General features: G+C 37.3%; 1 long non-coding RNA gene across 1 annotated transcript; it reads left to right on the top strand.

The window, feature by feature from the left end:
* Positions 1-3,487: 3,487 nt before the first annotated feature.
* On the top strand, positions 3,488-17,820 carry LOC103788196 (uncharacterized). Its single transcript, XR_614049.5, has 4 exons — positions 3,488-3,554; positions 3,993-4,033; positions 12,179-12,319; positions 13,381-17,820. It is a non-coding gene; the product is annotated as an uncharacterized LOC103788196 (long non-coding RNA).
* Positions 17,821-24,667: the final 6,847 nt, after the last annotated feature.

Genomic DNA, 24,667 nt, shown 5'->3' on the forward strand with positions numbered 1-24,667 from the left:
CGTTCATGCTGTCACAGCTCACATGGATCTTCTATTAATCTTCAGTGTATTTTCTCATACACCATTTTCATGAACTTCACCAGAAGTAAAGGTGAGCTTTACAATAAGAGGCAGAGCTTACTCTTTTTCAAGCTTTCATTTTGTTAGATTTGCTTCTTGTCCATGCTTGATAATTCTTTTTTTGGAATACGAATTTTGGCAAACTGAATTTATGTGCAGATTTGATGAACACTGGATAAGTCTTGGGTGACTGGCAGGGGCTTCATTTACAGTCCTGATAAATGTCTTCTCAGTCAAAGCCGCTGAGCCTTGTCTCTTCCTGGTACATGTGGGAAGATGGGAAGAAGGAGGGCTACATGCAGTCTCTGGCAACATGCCTCTTTATTACTGGAGATGAGATAAAAACACAGGACTTGTAAACTCTAGTGCTTGTTATACTGGTCCATGACAGCATTTTCTCATCAGAATCAAAAGTTTTATTTGTTTTCAGGAAGGATTATTTTTGGTTTTCAAATTATGCCTTTTATTCTATTTGAATTTAAGTTTTTTTTTTTAGTTTGTAAGACAAATGTGGTAGTGAGAGTTTTAGAAATCTGTTCACTAGGAAAAATAACATTTATCAATCTGTTGATCCACCAAATGAAAAAAAAAATATCATGAAATACTGAATGTTTGGAGATTGTTGGTATCTAACTTATTGAGATGTATTAAATAATTTGGATAAACTATAAATGTTTTACTTCTTCCAAATACTTATTTCTACTTAAGAAATAGTTGATATAAAAACAAGCAAGGGGGAAAGGATTCCCTATTCAATAAATGGTCCTGGGATAACTGGCTAGCCATATGCAGAGGATTGAAACAGGACCCCTTCTTTAATGCTATATACAAAAATTAACTCAAGATGTATTAAAGACTTAAATATAAAAAATATAAAAATCAAACTATAAAAACCCTGGAAGACAGCCTCGGCAATACCATCAAGACATAGGAACAGGCAAAGATTTCATGACAAAGATGCCAAAAGCAATTCCAATGAAACAAAAATTGACAATTAGGATTGAATTAAAGAGTTTCAGTACAGCAAAGGAAACTATAAACAGAGTGAGAAGACAGCATACAGAATGGTATAATATCCAGCATCTATAAGGAACTTACATTTATATGGAAAAAAATACCCATTATAAAGCAGGCAAAGAACATGAAGTTCTTCTCAAAAGTCACTTCTCAAAAGACAACATATATGCGGCTCATAATCATATGAAAAAACCCTCAAAATCACTGAGCATTAGAGAAATGCAAATCAAAACCACAGTGAGATACCATGTCACACTAGCCAGAATGACTACTATGAAAAATTTAAAAAAACAGATGCTGGTGAGGTTGGGGAGAAAAAGGAATGCTTATACACTGTTGATGGAAGTGCAAATGAGTTGAAACATTGTGAGAGACAGTGTGACAATTCCTCAAAGACCTAAAAACAGAAATACCATTTGACCCAAGAATTCCGTTACTGGGTATATACCCAAAGGAATATACCATTTGTACTGTTATAAAGACATATGCACACATATGTTCATTGCAGCACTATTTACAATAGCAAAGAAATGGAATCAACTTAAATGCCCATCAATGATAGACTGGATAAAGAAAATGTGGTAGATACATACCACATTTATGGAATAGTATGCAGCCATAAAAAAGAATGAGATAATATCATTTACAGGATTCTGAATGGAGCTGGAGGCCATGATGCTTAGCAAAGTAACACAGGAACAGAAAACCAAATATTGCATGTGTGAGCAATATGAGAGCCATGATGAGAACACATGGGCACATAGAGGGGAAAAATATACACTGAGCCTTTCAGAGGGTGGAGGGTAGTAGGAGCGACTGGATAAGGACAAATAACTAATGGGTACTAGGCTTAATACCTGGGTGATGAAATAATCTATGCAACAAACACCCATGACACAAATTTATCTACATAACTAACCTACACATGTTCCCCTGAACTTAATATAAAAGTTAAAAATAATAGTTGATAAATTAGAGCTCATTGGTGTGTTTGGACTAAACAGCATTACCAAGACAGCAGTTGCAATGCTCACAGCTCCTCCATGAGGGAGGGAAGGCTGCAAATTTGCACTATCCAGAGAAGGAAGCTATTGAGTGGCAGGGCCAATGTGGCACAGTGGGTTTGATTTTCAACCAGCACACGTGATTGCCTCTTGAGGTTTTAGACCAGGTTATTGAAATATAGCTAGCACAGTCGTGAAGTAGAAGGGTACATTAAATAGAAAGTGGGGTAGTAGGTAAAGCATCTCTGTAACCCTGCATAAGTCAGATCAATTCTCTTGGCCTTAGTTTACTCAACTGTTAGACTCTATTTAGTGAAGCCCACTTCCAGCTATAAAAATCAAGTTTTTTGCCATGTCAATGGAATGCAACAGGTAAGAACAAAGGAATAGCAACTATGTAAAAAAAAAAAAAAATTGGCAACGTGCTCTCTCTTTCTCTCCTGTATGTGTGGATGTGTGTTGCTGGGCATCCCCTAATGGAAATATGAGGTAGCTCTAGGGACAAACAAATCACAGGAAAGAGAAAATACATGAGAGGAAGGGTCATATACGGACATAGAAATTGTTTGCTTTTATTATGGTATTGGTGTGAAAATGACCAGCCCATTAATCAGATAGGATCAGGTGGCAGAAAGAAAGCATGGGTTATCTTGGTAAATGCCTGATCTTTCTTCTCTTCCTGTATCCTCTTCGACTCTATTTTGATGGACATATTCAGCACTTTTTGATCTATAGCAATTAAAAGGGAGCTTCTGCTGATGGAAGTTTGTCAGGCCTTTGAATCTGACACCAGGACCAGAGGGAGAGCTGCATCTGCCGTGGGAGTCTGGGCTGTCAGGAGATGATAGGGGCTTGCCCTTCCAAGGGGAGATCGCCTTTGGCAGGAGTAAGTGCTTTCACTCAGAGGCAGCCCTGCTAGTGAGATGAGAGCAGTGTGCACTAAGGTAGCAGATTCAAAGGAGTGAGCTGGCAAACAGAATCACATCACATCTGCCTGGGAAAGTGATCAAAAGCAACAGGACCCAGGCAGCTGGCAAAAGGTGACCCCTGGACACTCGGCTCTTTAAAAAACACAGCTGATCCTAAAGATTGAGAGAAAGTGAATGAATGTGCTCACTGTAAATCTCTGCCAACTTAAATCATACATCTTTCCTTCCTTCCCTTTTTCTCTTTCTTCACTTTTTAAAAATCCATCCTATCTAGTTTACTACTGACATGGTTTGGCTGTGTACCCACCCCAATGCATCTTGAATTGTAATTCCCACAATTCCCACATGTTGTGGGAGGAACCTGGTGGGAGGTGACTGAGTCATCGGGCGGGTCTTTCCCCCGCGGTTCTCATGATAGTGAGTAAGTCTCACGAGATCTGATGGGAGTTTCCCTTCAGAAGCTTTCTTCTCTCGTCCGTTGCCATGTTAGACCTGCTTTTCAGTTTCCTCCATGATTGTGAGGCCTCCTCAGCCACGTGGAACTGTAAGTCCAATAAACCAGTTTATTTGGCAAATTGCCCAGTCTCGGGTATGTGTTTATCAGCAGCGTGAAAACAGACTAATATAACTATTTAAAATTATGAAGAAATAATGTTTTGTGCAAGGTGTGTACTTTTGGAGTTTGGGTGTTCTGATTGAACCCCGTTGATTTCTTGGGAACACTCTGCCCCTGCTAATCTGAATGCTTCTGTAAGCAGTAGACTACACTTGATTGTCTTTTGCCTCCCATCAGTTGAGAGCCAGATGTTTAAATGAAATGCAAAACTGCTTCATTTCAAATTCAAAACCAGTGAATTTTGCTAAAGGCCATGCCTGAAGAGGCAAAAAAAGTAGGGTATATATTTCTATATATGAGAAGGAATATTTTAATCACCCAATTTATGGTTCTTTGGCCACAATCTTTGTTTTCTCTTTCATTTAGCCTGCAACTTTATGAAGGGAAGAAGTCACTTTCTCTTGAAGGTAATTTAGTTTTCCATTTCCTTTATAATTAGATGGTAACTACTTCAGATGTATTCTCAGCAGGAAAACATTGAACATTTTTAAATAAATACATTTACTAAATGTTTGCTAAAAACATATCTAATGTCCTAGAAAACCAATTCACAGTTCCATTGCAGATCATCGAGGAAACTGAGGCCCCAAATGGTCATAGGATCTGCCTCATGTCATCCAGTTTATTAATGGCAGAGACAGTTCTTGAATTACTTATCCTTGACTGCCACCCTTGTACTCTTTTTAACCTGCTGTGCCACCTCCCTCTGCAAGTAAGAATCTATTACCCAGTGAGACTCTATCAATGGTTATTACATTCTTGTTATTCAGAGTGTGCTCTGGGAACTAGCATCATGGACAACCCCTGGCAGCATGTTAAAATGCTGAATCTGAGACCCCTACCTCAGACTCATGGAATCCAAATCTGCATTTTTAATTCAATTCCCAGAAGATTCATGTGCAGACTGAACTGTCTGATGAACCTAAGAACCTGAGTTCTCAGGTGAAACATTTTAATTGATAAATATATTTCATTAGGTTTTACAGGATTGTAAACCTAATATTGTGCATGCTTTTATTTTAACTGATAAGGCTGTTACTTATTCTTTAATTTAGCTTGTTAAATGACAAAAGTTTAGCACCATCCATTTACTTATTTAAGTGCAAAACTAAGAAGGATCTCTAACATTATGCTGACTATTGGATACAGTAAGACCTTTTGGGGCTGACATTCAAGGCCTTTCTTAATTTGGTGTATAAAAGGGGGCTGTGATGGGGTAAACAGATTTTTAAATGTGAAATGGGCAGTTGTTAAACGGGGCTCTCCTTTTTCTCTGAGAAATGCACAATGCATTACAGACTCAATCTTAAAACATTCTTTGCATAAGAATGTTTTATGCAAACATAAATTGAAGGTAGGAAATTTTCTTGTTCTCTTCCTTGTAAGTGAGTTATCATACCAGTGGTAGGGACAGGTCTGCCATCACAAACTTAAACTATTTAATTCCTACTTTGGAGTGGAGGAGAGAGCTTGCCTTTGCACACGTAATTTTGATTCATCTCTTATTTTCCCCTCCTCTCCATCTGTGTAGTCTCTGCCTTGTCCTCTTGTGTCTCACTGTTCCAGAAATGTATTACAGAGCCTTGTTTTTCCAAATCATTCTCTGTAATGCCAATAGAAATGCCTTTAAAAAACAAAAACAAAAAATCTGAGAATCTGTTTAAAACTTCCAATGTCTTCTATTCTTATAAGATTAAATAGAAATTTCTTAATAGACCTACATCTTAATGCCCACCATGATTTGGCTCTCACGCAATTTACTCATGCAGTGTGTTACCCTTGCTTGTGCTCTGGATAAGAAAATAACATTCCTGCATTATAAAAAAGATTAATGGAAAAAATGGAAGAAATTTGAATTTATTCTGTGACTTTGATCTATGTATCACAGAAGTATTGCATCAATGTTAAGTAATTTTACCAATTTTATTAATTGTAATGTTTATGTAAAAGAACATCCTTCAGCCGGGTGCAGTGGCTCAAGCCTGTAATCCCAGCACTTTGGGAGGCCGAGGCGGGTGGATCACGAGGTCAACAAATCGAGACCATCCTGGTCAACATGGTGAAACCCCGTCTCTACTAAAAATTACAAAAAATTAGCCGGGCACGGTGGCGCGTGCCTGTAATCCCAGCTACTCAGGAGGCTGAGGCAGGAGAATTGCCTGACCCCAGGGGGCGGAGGTTGTGGTGAGCCGAGATGTTGCCATTGCACTCCAGCCTGGGTAACAAGAGTGAAACTCCGTCTCAAAAAAAAAAAAAAAAAAATCCTTCATTTTAGAGAATTACATTCAAGTGTTTATAATTCTGTTGCAGCTTTCTCTTTAGAAAGTATTATACATATATATTCACATACACGTGTATACATACATATGTAGAGAGAAGGAGTGATATGAGAGGGAAAGAGAGAGCATGCATGGGATTGCTGAACATATGCAGTAAAATGTTAACATTCAGGAATTTAAGACTTAGTATTTCTTTGTGCTGTTACTGCTACTATTCTGGGTCTAAAATTTCAAAATAAAAAGTGGATAGTATTTCATGGAGTATATGTGCCACAACAATGAGAACACATGGACACAGGGAGGGGAACATCACACACTGGGGCCTGTCAGGGGGTGGGGGTATTAGGGGAGGGATAGCAGGGCATGGGGAGATTGGGGAGGGCTGACATTAGGAGAAATACGTAATGTACATGAAGGGGAGATGGATGCAGCAAACTACCATGGCATGGGTATACCTATGTAACAAACCTACACGTTCTGCACATGCACCCAGAACTCAAAGTATAAACAACAACAACAAAAAGTGGAAAAGAAAATAAATTTTTATCAGCCTGTCATATGGATCATCCTGCTGCCGTTACATTTCTGTTATAAGATAGTAATCCTCGAAATACCTTCATGACTTATTTTTTAGTGGAATAAATCTTATGAAACAATAGGGTTTTACTTTTTCCTCTTCCATCATCAGCTTTGGGAGAAAGACTCTATGCTTTATAAAATCAACAATACTTTTTTTCTTATTTTCCCTAGTTAAAAATAACAAACACTGAATCTAAATTAGAAACTTTGTAATTCCACTGCAAAAGAGAACTCATTTGTGTTTTTCTCAAGCAAGCACACACACACACACACACCCTGCTACCTGGGAATCTGGATGAAATGTAACAGAGCTTGAAATAAAGTAAGAGCAATCTCCAGAAACACTGAGAAAGTGAAAACTAGAGTCTACATGTCTCAACTGCCATGAGACAACTGAAAACTATTGACCCAATTTTCCAAATACGTCCTAGAGAGGGGAAGTGACTTGCTCAAAATTTTATCTTTGTGAACCCAGTATGAGCACTTATGCCATTTTTCAATAGAACCTGAAGAAAATATTGACAAATAACAATGAGGGATTCCTGCATTACCAGATAGTAAAACTTACTATGATGCTGCTATGATGAAAACAACAGTAGCAACTGGAGAGAGGAGACAGTGGAGATCAGACATGGTAACTTTGAGAGACCTGTTAGACCTCCAAGTGGAGATTTGAGGTGGGCAAATCAACACATTACTCTGAGATTTAGGAAAGAGGTTCCATATGGAGATTTGGAAGCATCAGTGTAGGTATGGCACTGAAACCCACAAAACTGGACCAGATCACTAGAGAGTGATGTCTCTTGAGAAAATAAGAGGTCTATGGATGCATCTTGGAGGCAGTCTGCAGTTCAGAACTTGGGAATATAAGGAGGAACCAGAATCCAGACTGAGAATGAGTGACCCATTGTAAAGGAAGAAAACCAGGAGAAGACAGTGTCCTGGCAGCCATAGGAACAGGAGAGAAGGCAGAGAATCTGAACATAGTTGTTGGTAGGAGGGTTGTTGTGAAAGTTCCCTATGATTACCTAACTTACCAATGAAAAGGAAGATTATGGAGGAAGAGTGATGGTGGAGAAAGACAAGGTAGAAAATAGCTACTGAAACATTGATCTAAAACAAGGTGAAACAAATGAACCTGGAAACAGTTGAATATATGTGTGTGTATGTTTATGACATAATTTGTTAAATACATAATATTCTATATATTAGTTACATGTTTTATATATCATAGAAAATAATACAAAAATACACATCAGATTTTCCTAGAGAAAGTGGAGAAGGGAGAAAACTAGTTTTACTTTATTTATTTATTTATTTATTTATTTATTTATTTATTTATTTTTGAGATGGAGTTTCGCTCTTGTTACCCAGGCTGGAGTGCAATGGCACGATCTCGGCTCACTGCAACCTCCACCTCCTGGGTTCAGGCAATTCTCCTGCCTCAGTCTCCTGAGTAGCTGGGATTACAGGCACACGCCACCATGCCCAGCTAATTTTTTTTATATTTTTAGTAGAGACGGGGTTTCACCATGTTGACCAGGATGGTCTCGATCTGTTGACCTCGTGATCCACCCGCCTCGGCCTCCCAAAGTGCTGGGATTACAGGCTTGAGCCACCGCACCTGGCCTAGTTTTACTTTATAAACAACTGTATTTCTTTTAGAATTGTTATAACATATTTTACTTTTGAGTAAAAGTAAGAAAAAATAGCTGGTTTTGCAGACCTTTGTTAGGGAAGTAATAAATCTGATGCAAACTTAACAGTAACCTTTGTGAGATTGACTACAGGATGGCTCGGCAGATTCCCAGGTCCTTGGAAGACATTTGGGTCTTATCCAGTGAAGGCCCTCTGTACTGTAAGGGATGGTTTGTACTATCTTAGTCAACTTGTGCTGCTGTAGCCAACTACCATGCATGGACTGAGTAGCTTTTAACAACAGAAATTGATTTCTCACAGTTCTGGAGGCTAGAATGCCAAGGTCAAGGTGCCAGCACTGTAGAGTTCTGGCGAGGACCCTCCTCCCACTGTAGACTATTGACTTCTCATTGTAGGCTCACATGGCAGAAAGAGGGTAAGAGGGTTCCTTCTGTAAGGGCACTAATCCTACTTAAGAGGACTCCACCCTCATGACCTAATTATTCTTAAAGTTCCCACCTCTAAATATATCACTTTGGAACTAGGATTTTAACATATGAATTTTGAGGGACACAAGCATTCAGCCCTCTGTGTATGCCTTGAGGCATTTCTTCTTTGGATGTCTCACTGTGGGAATAATAGGGTTTTGGGGTAGCTATAAGATTTTGTTGTTCTTGTTTGTTTTTGTAGTAAAAACCTCTAACATCAGGTACCTGACACTGAGATAAATATTCAGACATATGGTGTTTTTTTACATAAAGTCAACATTTCCCAAGAAGCTGGCCAAATTCCCCTAGAAACTTTCTCCATTTCATTATTATTAACTTCTCAAGCCTAGGAGTTGGTATATAGAGGGCTTTTTCCCTGTCCTAGAGAAGTACTAGCACACGTTTCTAGAGGTCTCAGAATTAAGGGTCTCTGAATGTGGCCAGAACACAGTCTGTAATTGCAGGTTTATGCCTAATTCTTGATAGCCTTAACCCCACCCAGAGTTGATCTGTGAATCTTTGTGCCAACTTTGAGATCTTCACAGTCATCTATAAACTCAATAGGAATATTGCTAATGACTGCTGGGTTTTATTCTAAGCTGAGGCCATGTGACAGATTCTACTTACTCCAGAAAAGCTAAAGAAATCTTTAGGATCTCTATCTTGGATTTCAGTGCTTCCAGGGGCAGTTAGGGCTATACTCTCCCTGGAATTTTTTTCCATGAGAAGATGAAGTAAAAGATTTCTGGGGGCAATCAGCTCTAGGGGGCAGCCTGGGCACCGTCTCTGAACCTGGAAGTAGCTCAGGTGCTGATTCTGCCTCCAGGGTGCACACACCCTCACATGATGGAGGAGGAAACTCGTGAGGTTTCTGGACAACCTGGGCTTCAGAGAAGGACCTAGGGTTAATCACTGAGTGTTCCTATACCTACTGTGAGCTACAGAAACAATTCCGGGCTCCATCAGAATTCACAAATGATTTGGAATTTCTTAACTTTGGAGCGCCTGATATATTGCTAAGCAGCTGAACAGATTCTGGGGACATTGTGGATACCATAGCAAATTCTATAGCCCTAAATCTTTTTATTATTATTGTTTTTTTGAGACAGAGTCTGGCTCTCTTACCCTCGCTGGAGTGCAGTGGTGCGATCTCAGCTGACTACAACCTCCTCCTGGGTTCAAATGATTCTCCTGCCTCAGCCTCCAAGTAACTGGGATTATAGACACCTGCCACCACGCCCAGCTATTTTATTTGTGTGTTATTAGTAGGGATGGGGTTTTACCATGTTGGCCAAGCTGATCTTGAACTCCTGACCTCAAGTGATCTGCCAGCTTCAGCCTCCCAAAGTGCTGGCATAACAGGTTTTAACTGCTGCACCTGGCCTGGTCCCTAAGTCCTCTTTTTTTTTTTTTTTTTTTTTTGAGACGGTGTCTGTCACCCAGAATGAAGTAGCAATGGCATGATCTCGGCTCAGGGCAACCTCCACCTCCCAAGTTCAAGCAGTTCTCCTGCCTCAGCCTCCCAAGTAGCTGGGATTACAGGCACATGCCACCATGCCTGGCTAATTTTTGTATTTTTAGTAGAGATGGGGTTTCACCATGTTGACCAGGATGGTCTCGATCTCTTGACTTCATGATCTGTCCGCCTCAGCCTCCTTAAGTCCTGGGATTACAGGTGTAAGCCATTGCACCTGGCCCCTAAATCATCTTAATGCCAGGAATCATCTTAGGGTTTGGGGCTTCAAGTGAAGGGAAATGCTCACAATTAAAGACACACTGAAATTTTCTTAAAGAAAAAGAGGCTCCTTCTATCAGCCACTGGACCTTTTGGGGAAATCATCAATCCTGGAGATCCTATCTCCAAGAATAGTGTCTGTGTCCCTTCCTTCCACTGTAGTAGGAAGAAAGAGTTAAATCTAACCCTCTGAGGTCAGAAAAAACAGTTGGAATTGTGTGGATGAGATTCTGAAAAGTTAGATTTCTGAAGCTAGAGACTAGCAAGATTAGATCTGTTCTAGAAGCCATTAGGAAGACCTAGGGTGAGGGTCCGAGGCCTTCTAGACTCTGTGGGAAGAGCATGAGAAAATCCCATTTCCAGGAATGAAATTAGTCCTGGAATGCTATTACAATTCCATTGCTGGCCTTGCTCTCATTAAGGAACGGCTTTTGCTTCTGGGCATGGCTGACTGTCTCTGGCAAATTTTCACAGGTTTTGGTCTATTTGAAAGAACAGCCCTAATACTTAGAAGATCTGTGGGTGTTTAGGTAAATTATTTATGGCCTGAAATCTCGTGCATTCACTCTCCAAAGGAGTAATGAAATATGGATGAGGCCTGGGTTCTACCTCAATGCATAAACCATGCTTGGTCCTCTTACAGAATGGCCCTCTCTGTGTGGAGTCTTTTGGCAACCTCTGTGGTTTTTAAACTTTTATGGCCCAAAATTTGCTCAAGTCGAAGCAGGTTTCCATGTAATTTCATTTTAGTAGTAACGTTCTTGTGGAGTGGTTGTTTGATTCTCTTCTCTCATTGGGGCACTTCTGTGCTGAGTTTTAGCAGAGGAACACTGGCTGTTATGACTATTTAAAATTTGAAAATAATACAGAGAGAAAATATTATTTTCATTTTGCTGAAGAAGAAATTTACAATATGATAAATTACCCAGTGTGACCCAGCAGACAGTTGAGTCTGTTTACTAATGCAAATTTGACCTTGAGATTTTTTTTTCTGTTACCCCAGAGGTTCTGAATCTTAAACATACATCACAGTTACCTGGAGGCATTTGTAAAATATCAATATCTGGGTACCTCCTCAAAATTAATGACTCAGTAGGTCTCAGAAATTTGCTTTACTAACAAGTATCCAATTGATGCTGAACACTATGTATAAAATGTGTTTCCCCTAAATTCATTTATTGAGTCCTAATGTTCATGTTTTTGGGAGGTGACTAGATTATAAGGGTGAATCTCTCACAAATGTGATTGTGACTTTATAATAAAGGGGTCCAACAGAGTTCCCTTCCTCTTTCCTCTATGTGAAGATATGGTGAGAAGCTGGCTATGAACCAGGAAGTAGACCCTCACTAGACACCGAATTTGCCAGCTCCTTAATTTTGAACTTCTCATCCTTGAGAACTGAGTGAAATAAGTTTCTGTTGCTTACAAGCCACTTAGTTTAGGTATTTTCTTACGGGGTCCTAAACAAACTGATGCTGCTGGTATAGGAACCATGTTTTGAAAACCACTGGCCTAAACTATGCTGAGATCTTGAAAATGCTTATCTCCTGTAGTTCTGCTTTAGTTTATATTGCTTTTTAGCTTGTAGAATGCCATTAACATCTGTTACATGTGAGTAATCCAAGGAGAGTTTCAGGTCATGTCAAATCATAATTCTCATTATTTGGACTTTCTACTTTGCAAGAAAGACTTTGGCTCCAAAGGAGTGTATGTAACTTGATAATCTAGTTTTATTTCCTTGTGAATATAGGACAAAAGAATTGCTTGGGTCTGGATGAAATTATTTATCCTCTGACATATGTAGTAAAACTTATTTTTCCCTTGAAACATTAGAACTTAAACCCTGAGTATACCATTTTTGTTTGAGAATACTGATGACCGCATTTCCCAGCTTGCTGATGATTCTGACTGCTCAGTACTGACTCCTGTTGAACATCCGTGGGATCAAACCTGAGGCTTCACCTCCAAGAGCATGTATGTATTTGCCTGTCAAGTCAGAGAATTGCTTCTGTGTGGATCAAGATAGATAAGAGATGTGGAAAGGATTTGTACATTCTTCTAAAAATATGAAATGATATTATTGTATTTGGAAAAAAAAAACCAGAATGAGCAGGGCCCAAACTATTTTCCTGCAATAATCTGCCACTAAATATATCAACATAAAGAACTAATTGATCTGCCTGCACACTTATAGATGAGTAGGGAAGTTCAGCTTATTTCTAACATCTTTAGGATATCCATGTCTCCCTATTTAAGAGGTCCTTGGCTAGTTTTTTTTTTTTTTTTGGAGATGGAGCTTCACTCTTGCTGCCCAGGCTGGAGTGTGCAATGGCATGATCTCGGCTCACCACAACATCTGCCTCTCGGGTTCAAGCAATTCTGCCTCAGCCTCCCAAGTAGCTGGGATTACAGCCACTCGCCACCATGCTTGGCTAATTTTGTATTTTTAGTAGAGATGGGGTTTCTCCATGTTGGTCAGGCTGGCCTCGGACTCCCGACCTCAGGTGATCTACCTGCCTCAGCCTCTGAAAATGCCGAGATTACAGGTGTGAGCCACTGTGCCCGGCCAAGTCTTTGGCTACTTTTAATTGTCTATATGTTGCTTGTGTCAGCAGTGTTCAGTGAGGTTTCGTTGTGACTGTGATTATTGGAATCCTTAGAACAACTGTGTTACAACTCACTTGTCAGTGGCTTATGCTGGGAGTTGCCATGAAATTGTGGCCCAAGTACAATTAATGGATGGCCAAGTAGAGATATTTATTTTCTTTATTCTAAAAGAAATTCAAGTGCCATGTTGGTTTCTGGAACTAAAATATTTAACATTTAAAATAACATTGCCTTTATTCTCAAGGGTACATTAAAATGATGGTGCTCAGTTTTCATTTAGCTATTCGCTTGAATGAGAATGCAAGTAGCTGAAAGGGACCAAAATATCTGAGGTGCCTTTTTGAGAGGAATTAGACATTAGTTGCTAATGGAGAAAACTTCTGAACTCAGAAACTCATTATATATTCTGTATTTTTTTTTTTTTGCAGAAAATACCTAAATTACCCATGAAACTTTTATGAACAAGGCAATTTTTGAAGCTGAAAAGCATAAAATAATGTCAAAGCTCTCAAAGTGAAGAAGATAAAATTGTTCTTCATCTTTACCTCCTTGCCTGCGCCCTTCTTCCCCCTCCCTCGCTTTTGGCCTAGTGTTTAGTGGAAAGCTCTCTTATAAAATTGCCCTCCTTTCACTTCCACATCTCAGAGTGATTGACATCTAGACAATTTTGTTTTGCCTTGGGTAACTTCAGAGAATACATTTTTTGCTCACTGGATTCAGTACATATTTGTGTCTGTACTCTTTTTTGATTGCAAAGGGTGAGACACTGTCTTTGGCTTTTTCTGAATCTTCTCTTCAACCTTGTTTTGTGGTTATTGTAGAAGATGCCAAAGCGTCAGACTAGCATTCATTTGGAAATCATTTCTAGTATAAGTCAGAGTCCTGATGGGAAAACGGAAACCATATTAGGAATTTAAAATAGAGTCGATTTGCTTTGGGGTATTATGACACAGATACTGATGAGCTGAAAGAGCAGAAAGGTAAAACTGGTGACCTAGAATAGTAGGTACAGGAAGAGCCTGGGATAAAGAAGAAACAGTGAAGACAAAGGACCTATGTGGCTGGTTTAGCGAATACAGAAAGAAGTTGCAGGCTTGACCAGGGGAAGCATAGCTCCAAGGGAAAGAAGTAAGACAGGAGGAAGCTCCTTGTCCCTCTCCCCACGTCTCCCACTGTTACTCCATTATGCTGCCTACTGGCAGAAATTCAGTTCCCCAACTGGGGATCATAGTTTGCTGTGAGCCCCAGCATCACACAGTATAGAGAGTTTAGAGGTAAGAGAAACTGGATAATAAATCAGCACAATTTCAACAATTTTTGACACAAAGAGTATAATTTCTTAGTATGCTTTCTATTTATACACTATCAGTGAGATTCCTATAATTAAATATATAATAAAGCTTCATCAAATGGCACTTTAAATTAGCAATTTGTAACTCAATGCATTTTTATTCTATAATTTATGAGTTTCCATTTGTTTATCTTTGGTAGAGACTATTTTCAGTTGGCATTTGATAATTAGTAAATGGGATTTTCACCTTCTATTTCAGAACTGATTCAGTTCTGATTTTAGAACTGAATCTCCACATAAGTTGCAACTACAAACCATCTAATAATCTAGCAAACATATTAAATCAATTTAAAAAGAACCAAGCATGTAACAAATTATTGTCCTCTAAAGAGAAAATAATTTGAGAACATATAAAGCAGAATTTTTAGAGAAGGAATTTAAAGCTCATGTAACCAATGATCCTTGTTTCTAAAGTTACTTCCCCTTAATAGTCAATTCTTTCTTTATAAATCTGTAAAGTGCTGGACTGAGACAGTATTAAAAAATACATTTAAATAAATTTAGAGATAAAATAAATTACTCTTGACACATGTTTTTTGTTAACCTAGTTTTCTTGAATTCTATGAATTGGAAAAGTTTCAGGTGGCTTAATGAGTAAAACACATGCAAAGAGAAACAAGAATGGGCTAGATTGGGATGTTAACTCAGCTTGTTAAAAAGGCTTATAATTAGAATCTACAATAACAAAGGCAAGGATTATCCTTTTTTTGTCATTATATTCTTTGAGAAATGCTCTGGCTATATACTTACAGGAAAATAATTTGATTTCTTTAGTGGAAGAAATTACCAAATGGTTTATTACAGTGAGGTAGGAAGTGTGCATAGATTAATTTAACAAGAAGTTACAGTCCTTCTATAACAGAATAGAACTATGGCCTATCCTTTATATATAAGAACCAAGAAAAACTACAAAGTGGGAAACCAGGAATGGGGCTTGAAAATTGACTTGCTTTCTGATCAGTGCCCCTTGTTAAGCACTCCGACTCACCGGAACCGTTCAACAGATGTTGAAATATCTGCTTTCCAAAATATTCATTTTTCTTTTGTATTATTTGTTCCTGCTTTTCTGTTAGCATAAAATGCCCTCTTTTCCCTGCTTCCTCTTGAAATTCAGTCCATCTTTCAAGACTAAGTTCAAATTCCATGAGTTTCATAGATCCCTCCCTCTACCCTCAGTTGCTTCTAGGAGTAAAGAAGCAGCTAACAGATCAGTTAGCTGCTCCTTTACTCTTAGAAGAATTTGCTCTGTTATTTTCTCCATCTCCTGCACAAATAGTTCCTTATTTCAGATAGTGGTCTCCTTTGGTAATACTACCATGGACTATTATGGATGAAAGCTTTATGTTCTTTGCCCTAGAAAACCATACATATTTACATACAAATAAGTTTTCATAGGGTTTGCTAAGAAGATGTAGAGAGTTTAAAAGGTAGACTGTTTAAATATCTAATGTACAACTTTCTTGGCATTGAAATGCCTGATGTTTCCCTTTTTCTCTCCTTTTTCTTTCCTTTCTTTCCTTTTCCTTCCACCATCTTTCCTCTTTATTCCCTTCCCTTCCCCTCCTTCTCTTCCTCCCTCCCTTTCTTCCTTCCTTCCTTCCTTTTTCCCCTCCCACCTTCCTTCCCTCTTTCCTTTTTCTTTCTTCCTTTTTTCCTTCCTTCCTTTCTTTTCTCTTCTTTCTTTGCAGTTTATTTATCCGTTATTTAATGCTGTTTTTTTTTCAGTGAATCCAAAATTTGGAAACTTTTTTCTTAGAATAGAAGCATATTTTGATAAAGAAAATGCAATTAGAAGCCAAAATTGATATGCTTTGAATAACTTCATTGGAAAAAAAACTGCATTACTCCATTTCTAATATTATGCTGTCAACAACATCACAAAATTCAGTAGTGGACAGAACACTGGACCTGGTGTCTGAAAATATAAGATCAACTTCAGGATCTACCCACTTATAATTATGTGAACTTCCAAATTAATATAATATCCCTGAGCTTCCTAACACTCTGTGAAATAAAAAAATAAAAATACTATAGGATTGTAGAGATTGTGTGAAATCTATATGAAAGCAGTTTGTGAATTGTGTGTCACATCATGTAAGTTGTAGGAGTTTTCATTATCTTTATGAATAAGAATAAGTAATTATAACATGAACATCAAATATTTTCTAGAATATAAAACATTTCAGGGAAACAAGGAAGAGTACTTAGTGACCTGAGTCAGTAAAATTCATCTAAAATGTCTCAACTATTGCTCATCATATAATACCTCATTTAAAATAATTAAAAGTGAGATCTAAGGTTAATTTGCATTGTCTGTATTGAATTAGCATTAGTGAAAAGAAAAACAATGCAGTAGGAGTGGAAATGATCTTACTACAGACAGTTCTGTCACTTAAAAAATCATTTCTTGACCCAGATTCTGTGTGTCAGATATAGTATCTCTATATTAGTAGGAATAGTTTTTCAAGATATTACCTTTTGTGGTTTAGTTTTCCTCAGAGTGATTAGGTGCTGGTTGGCCTTATCTAGCTTTAGGTTTGTACTTCATTAAGAGACCCTGACGCTTTAATGGCACATAAGTTGTATGTCCTGAGATTCTGCTTGTCAGGAGCTTAATGCTGAAAGCAGATGACATGTAAACTGCCCCTGCAACACCCGTTACACTCAAATAGAGTGATACATTTGTTTTTAAATTTGTATATAAAGTGATAATAAAATAAATAGAATTGCCAAATAAAATAGTCATTAGGGGGTACTACATAGAATCACTGCTCTTCATTTTGGTTTTAAATATCTAACTGAGGCTTTAAAGTTGCAGAGAAAATCCTAGAAGCCAGAGTATTTTAAATTAACCCTATCATTTACAATAAAGGAATGAGCCGTACCTAATTTTCAATGTTCCAACATCTTTTGACTTTTCCATTTTTAAGCTGTACAGTTTTATGCAAGCTGTTTTTACCCTATAAGCCTTAATTCCTTTAATATATAAAGAGGTTGAAGTATGTTATTTTTAATAATCCTTGAAGTCTCAAAGATGCATTTGATTATTTAAAATAATGGTTTACTCTAAAATCCCTGGAAGATAACCTGGGAAATACCATTCTGGACGTGGGACCCAGCAAAGAAGTCATGACAAAGATGCCAAAAGCAATTGCAACAAAACTGAAAATTGACAAATGGTACCTAATTATACTAAAGAGCTTCTGCACAGCAAAAGAAACTCAACAGAGTAAACAGACAACCTACAGAAGCGGAGAAAATTTTGACAAACTATGTACTTGACAAAGGTTTAAAATTCAGAATCTCTAAGGAACTTAAACAAATTTACAAGAAAGAAAACAAACAACAACATTAAAAAGTGGGCAAAGGACATAAGCAGACACTTCCCAAAAGAAGACATATCAGCAGCTGACAGTCATATGAAAAAAATATCAGTGTCACTGATAATTACAGAAATGCCAATCAAAAGAACAATGAAATACCATCTCACACCAGTCATAATGTGTATCACTAAAAAGGGAAAACAATAACAGATGCTGGAGAGGCTGTGAAAGAAGGGAAGACTTATGCAGTGCTAGTGGGATATAACCTAGTTCAGCCATTGTGGAAGGCAGTTTGGTGATTTCTCAAAGAACTTAAAACATTACCATTCAACCCTGCAATACCATTACTAGCTATATGCCCAATGGAATATAAATCATTCTATCATAAAGACACATGCATATGTATGTTCAATGCAGCATTATTCACAATAGCAGAGACATGGAATCAACCTGCCTGCCCATCAACGGGAAATAGAATAAAGAAAATGTGGTACACATATACCATGGAATACTATGCAGCCATGAAAAATGAGATCATGTCTTTTGCAGGAACATGGATAGAGCTGGAGGCCATTATCTTTAGCAAACTAATTCAGGAAGAGAAAATCAAATACTGCACATTCCCCCTTATAAGTGGAAGCTAAACCTTGAGTATACATGGACACCAAGAAGGGAACAATGGACACTGGGGCTTACTTGAGTGTGGAGGGTGTGGGGAGGGTGAGGATCAAAAAACTACCTATTAGGTACTATGCTTATTACCTGAGTGACAAAATAATTTGTACACTAAACCCCTGCGACATGCAGTTTACCTATATAGCACATCTGTGCATGTACCCCTGAATCCAAAATAAATGTTTTAAAAAGTAAAATAATGTCTTAATGAGCTATCTATATATTGTTTCTTTTAAAAATAATATTATTTAAAGAGAATTATACTCCCCAAAATATCAATAGAATACCGTTTTCTTACCTAAGACTTTTTTGTCTAGCATGTTCTAGTTACATGTACCTAATTACAATAACAGTCTCTCCCCTTCACAGAAGTATTTTAAATAATTTAGTTTGCCTGATGCTCCCTAAGAGAGCATTTCTACAGAATGAGAAACATCGTATGTTTGTGTGGGCACACATGCAAAATTAAGGACAAGGATGTTAGTGTCTACAATAAGAAGAACAACTTAAGAGATTTGTGATTTGGTTTCTGTTTCCACATCTCTCTATGCGTCTATACAAAGTGAAACACTTTTAGGTTTAAATTAGATCATGTACATGCTTCATCACATTACTAACCACAAAAGAGTACTAGTAAGTACTGCTTGAGTTCATTCATTCAGCATTGATAGAGTACAAATATGTGCCAGACATTGCAAAAGACAATGTGAGTAGGAAGAAGAAAATATGCTCTACAACCTCAAGGAACATCGAACCTAACTGTCTAGGGAACACATATTTGACTATATAAAATAATAAAACGATGTTGTAGCTGAGATTTAGTTCAATGTGATTGCATGAGAATATACAAACAGAGAATTTTCTCAGTCCCTTAAGGGAAAACAGGCACAGCTTCCTGGGTGATGTTCAAGCTGAGTCAAATGAGGAGGATGTGCAGAAGTGCAAATGTTTAAAAGAGCATATTTTTCCCCAGAAATTCATTCAAAACATTCATTTCAACCTGATTGAAATGTCAGTACTCTGTATATGCATTTCAGTATGACTAAAATGTGGGCTACAAGGCAAATTTCGTAAGATGAGGCTGTAGGAATTGGCGGTAACAGACTGTGGAGGGCCAAGCTCAGGAGTCGGTATTTCATTTTGAAGATGGGGAATTCGATGACCTGTTTTAAGCATGGGAGGAAATGGGAAATAGCTTGACTGGCTCTGCATTTTAGAAGGATCAACCTGTTATTTTTGTGAAAATATTGAAGGCAATGAAGCTGGGGGAAGGGAGAGGAGCTAAGTTACTAATATAAGTGGCAGGGTTGGGAAGCATCAGGAGCTGTGCAGGTGAAGAGCAGCTGATAGAACAAAGAGACCTTCTGTGAGCCCTGATTAGGACTCAGTGATTTGTGAAAAACAAGGGACTGGGAAGAGTTGAGCATAACTTCTGTGTTCTGGGTTAGGAAAGGTGGTTCCACTCATTGATAAAGGAGGACATATGGTAGTAAAGTACTGAGTGATTTTGTCACCCTGAAATAAGCAGACAGAAAAGCATAAAGGGCATTTAGCCATCAAGGTTAGAAACATAGATCTGTGCTTTATCAGTACAGTATATTTGAAATTATAAGAGTCGATGGTGCCACCCAGGGAAACAGAATATGATGAAATGAAAGGAAGGACAAAGATGAAACTCTGAGAAATACCTTCACTTAACTGAAAGAAATTGAATCTGTGAAGGAGGTTGAGAAATGACCACAGATACTGATGGGAAAACAGGCAAGAATTGTATTATGGAAGTCTTACAGGAGACAATTTCAATAAAATTTGGTCCAGATGTCTACATATTCATAAAGTAAAATCAAGGCTGACAAGTGTTCATTTCATTAGAAATAATCGAGTAACTGCTTAACCTGTGAGAAAAAATTCCCTAGAAAGATATAGAAATTTTACAGCTCTAGGGTGAGAGCAGAAAGAGAAGGAGAAAGTGTAGATTACCTATTTAAAAATTAGTTAAGGGGAAATCAGAACAATTAGATGATGGCTGGGAGACCCCGAAATTACAGCTTTTTTTTTTAAATGAGAGAGAGATTTATGTTTATTTCTATATGAAGGGAAAGAAAGTAGTAAAGGGAGCTGTTGAAAATGCCAAAAGAAGAGGATGTTGTGAGGTCTCTAAGGAAGAAGAGAGTAAGATTTAAAGCACAGGTTGAAGGATTATGTGGGGACTTGAGATAAGATAAACCTTATTGTGAGACTGGAGAGAGATGATAAGAATGAGTGGAAATCAAGATATGTTTATTGATGGACAGAGATGGGTAAAAATCAGGGAGCTGAGTGAACTTATTCCCTTACCTAATGTAGATGATGGGGTGATGTCTGCAGCAAACCACCACCATGGCATGTGTACACCTATGTAACAAATCTGCATGATCTGTACCCCAGAACTGAAAGAAAAAAGAAAAAAGAAAAATCTTCTTTGTAAATTAAAAAAAGATGAAATATCAATATTTCTGTGGATTTTAAAACTCTTAATTTATTTGCACATAATTTTTCATGGTCTCTGTGGAATTAAAATGCTATGCTTAACACAGAAAATTATTGTCCCTAGCAAAAGTTGTTTAGCACAATATTCTGACACTTTTTTTCAATTTTTTTTTTATTGCTGTAGATGTCAATGTTTGATACTTTACCATGGCACATGTTTACATACAAACGTGATGAGGGAATCACAACAAATAGTTTACAGGAGGTGAGGATTATATAGGTATCAAAGGTCCATGTACTTAATGAAGTGAATATATGATTAGCACAGCTTACAAGAGACTGGAAGTTGAGAGTCTAGGGTGTTTCATAATGTTGGGCTTCAAAAACATATTTTTGAAATTGTCTCCAAGATAGGTCACATGTCCCATGATTGAATTTTCTAGAACACAAGAATTTGTTAAATGTAAACCTTTTACATATATCAGTTTCAAAACCATATTTTGGTATTTTTTAAATTCTGCACTGCAAACCTGAAAAAATAGAAATGGTCTTGACCTGGCTTATTCATTGAGATGCCCCTGCTTGGCAGTGATAATGACTCTTAGACATATTATCTAGAAATCTTCTATTTCAAGATCACATTTTTGAATAATATTTTTCTATTTAGGGGTATAGTAGAAACAGAAGAAAGGCGAGATGTTGGTTAACAGAGATTGTTATTTTATTATATTTAATGACATGTCAGTTGTGTGGAGATTAAGACTTATTCATTGTGAAAATAAGTAAATCTTCATAATAGGGGTGTCATACTAAATCAATGATCAGAAAGCACCCTGTATTACACATTTCTGGTTAGTTTATTGCTCATAGCAGCTGAAAAAGGAATATATTGTTTTTTTCTTAATTTTATTTTTAATTGACAAATAATAATTGCATATATGTATGGGGTTCAATGTGATGTTTTGATATATGTTTAAAATGTGAAATGATTAAATTGAGCTAATTAACAAAATTATTGCCACAGTTACCATTCTTTTGTAAAAAAAAATAAGCAGTAAAACTTTACCCATATAGAATTCTACTCTTTAGACATGTTATAGAAAGCCCTACATATAACTAGAAGCAAAAAAAAAAAAAAAAACAACTCATTCTGAAAAACTTAAAATAGAAACATACAACTCACTTAGCTAGGGTTGCCAGACAATTTCAATGAAGTATTATTATACCTGATATTAGGAATGAGACTATATGGCTTTTAAAGTCCTTTTACCACCCCCGCCCTCCAATCTCATTTTATTTCGCTCTAAGATAAATGAGAAGCACAACAAGAATATGCAGGGATCACTTCTTGCTGTCTGGAACGCGCAATTTGTTTTGTTTTTTAGTCCGTACACTACCCACAAGTCTATACATCCTTTTCACACCAGCACTGAAACATTTTATATAATAGTGGAACAGCAAGTTCTTTTCTGAAGAGGAATATTTTTATTCATCGAGAGAGGCTGTTCTTTCCAGAGATATGAACATCATGTTCAAAGCACCAACTCCAATCTAAAGGAAATGTGGAGGGAGCTATTTTCAAAGTGGCAACAGGAAGATTTGGATATTTCATAAAAGTAAGGAGGTTACTCAAAATTACCCAAACCCCTAACGCTCAGAGAATAGTATACTGAACTATCAAAAGGCAACCCGTGTTCAGATATCTGGGACCTCTCCTGTACATAAGTACTTACCCCAGAGAGGAATTTAATTGGTGCGTTAAGAACAACCTGGTCCTGCTGCAAACCAAAGTTGCTTGAAATGGCCTTTCATTTAATTTTATCTCAGAAGGATTAAAAAACTCAGTAAAAGAAAATATGGATGCCAAATGAGCAGAGCTTTCTTTCTCCTCCTCCTCCCCCTCCTCCTTCTCCTCCTTCTCCTCCTCCTCCTCCCCCCTCCTCCCCCTCCTCCTCCTCCTCCCCCTCCTCCTTCTCCTCTTCCTCCTCCTCCTCCTCTTCCTCCTCCTCCTCATCCTCCCCCTCCTCCTCCCCCTCCTCCTCCTCTTCCTCCTCCTCCTCTTCCTCCTCCTCTTCCTCCACCTCCTCCTCCTCCTCCTTCTCCTCCTCCTCCTCTCTTCTTCTCTCTCTGCTCCTCGTCCTTCTCCTTCTTCTTCTTCCTCTTCTTCCTTCTTTCTTCTTTCTTTTCTTTCTTCCTTCTTCTTCCTTTTTTTTTTTTTTTAAATATAAGGCTGCTAAATATTCCTTACCTTAAGTGAGTTCCATAAAATAAGCAAGATGAAGAAAGATTCGAGGGGAGGGGTAAAATAAATTTGTCTCTACTGAGTCCTTATTACACAGTGCTAATAATAAGAACGATTTTAGTCAAATACAATGCAGGAGACTTGATTGAATATTGGTTTAAACATATGAAAGACCTTTTTGGACAATTGGAGGCATTTGAACATGGGCTGGATGTTGGATGACATTATGGAAGTATTGCTCAGCTTTTGAGATATGAAAAGAGTATCACAATTTTATAGGGGAATGTCTTTATTTTTAGGAGAGTATGCTGAAATATTCAGGATAACACGATTTTTAAAAAATGATAACAAAACAAAACCAACTAGACATTTAGCTATTTCATTGTTTCTAAGATGCCACTGATTGTCAGATACATTATTATTGTTGATATAAACAAGAGAGAAAAATGCTGCCAATAAAATGATAATGTTTTCATATAAGTTTGCATTGTATTTTATACATACTGGCAGAGCTTTATAAGTCATTTTTGACAGTTTAAAATTATATGTCCATTTTATTCATACCTTAAAAATGAACATAAATAATTGTTTACATTTTCTGGATCATGTTTGGACTCATAGCCATCCATATCCCTGTCATTTCTCACAATATCATCCTTTGTACCATTAGGAAAATTGATGTCACAGCATTATTTCAAATAATGCTTCACTCATTAATCTGGAACTTTCTTCCGAGCTGCAGATACCCATTTTGCAAGTTTTGAGGATGTTGCTTTTGACATTTGCAATGGAGCAGGCAATGACATTACAGCTGCCACCAGGCCACAGCAATTATAAGACACCACCAGTTTTAGACACATTCCAATTTTATTTTGTTGTACTTTTTAATTGATATATTTTTAATAGGGCACATATATTTTTTGATATAGGAATTTATAATACATAATGATAAAATCAGGGTAATTTTGATATATATCTCCTCAAACATCTTTTTCTCTTTGTGTGGGGAAAATTACAATTCTTCTTTTGTAGCTATTTTGAAATATAAAATAAATTATTGTTAACTATAATTTTCCTATTATACTATCAAATGCTAGAACTTACTTTTTTCTAACTAATTATATTTTTGTACATACTAAGCAACTTCTCTTCATTTTACTATTTTCTTCCCAGCCTCTGGTAACCACTGTTGTACTCTCTACCTCCATGAATTCCACTTTCTTAGCTCCTGCATATGAGTGAGACCATGTGATATTGGTCTTTCCATGCCTGGCTTATTTCCCTTTGTATAATGAATTAGAGTTCCATGTAAATGACAGGATTTTATTCTTTCTTATGACTGAATAGTATTTTATTGTGTATATATACCAAAGTTTTTTTATTCACTCATCTGTTGATGGACACTTAGGTTGATTCCACATCTTTGCTATTATGAACAGTGCTGCAACAAACATGGGAGTACAGGTACCTCTTTAATAAACTCTTTCCTTTTTTTTTGGATATATACACAGCAGTGGGATTTCTGGATCATGTGGTAGTTCTGTTTTTAATTTTTTGAGGAACTTCTATGTTGTTTTCCATAATTCCTGTATTATTTCACATTCCTACCAACAGTGTACAAGCACTCCCTTTACTCTGTATCCTCACCAGCATTT

The sequence above is a fragment of the Callithrix jacchus genome, chromosome 15, assembly GCF_049354715.1.
Source record: "Callithrix jacchus isolate 240 chromosome 15, calJac240_pri, whole genome shotgun sequence".
In the NCBI taxonomy this organism is placed as follows: domain Eukaryota; kingdom Metazoa; phylum Chordata; class Mammalia; order Primates; family Cebidae; genus Callithrix; species Callithrix jacchus.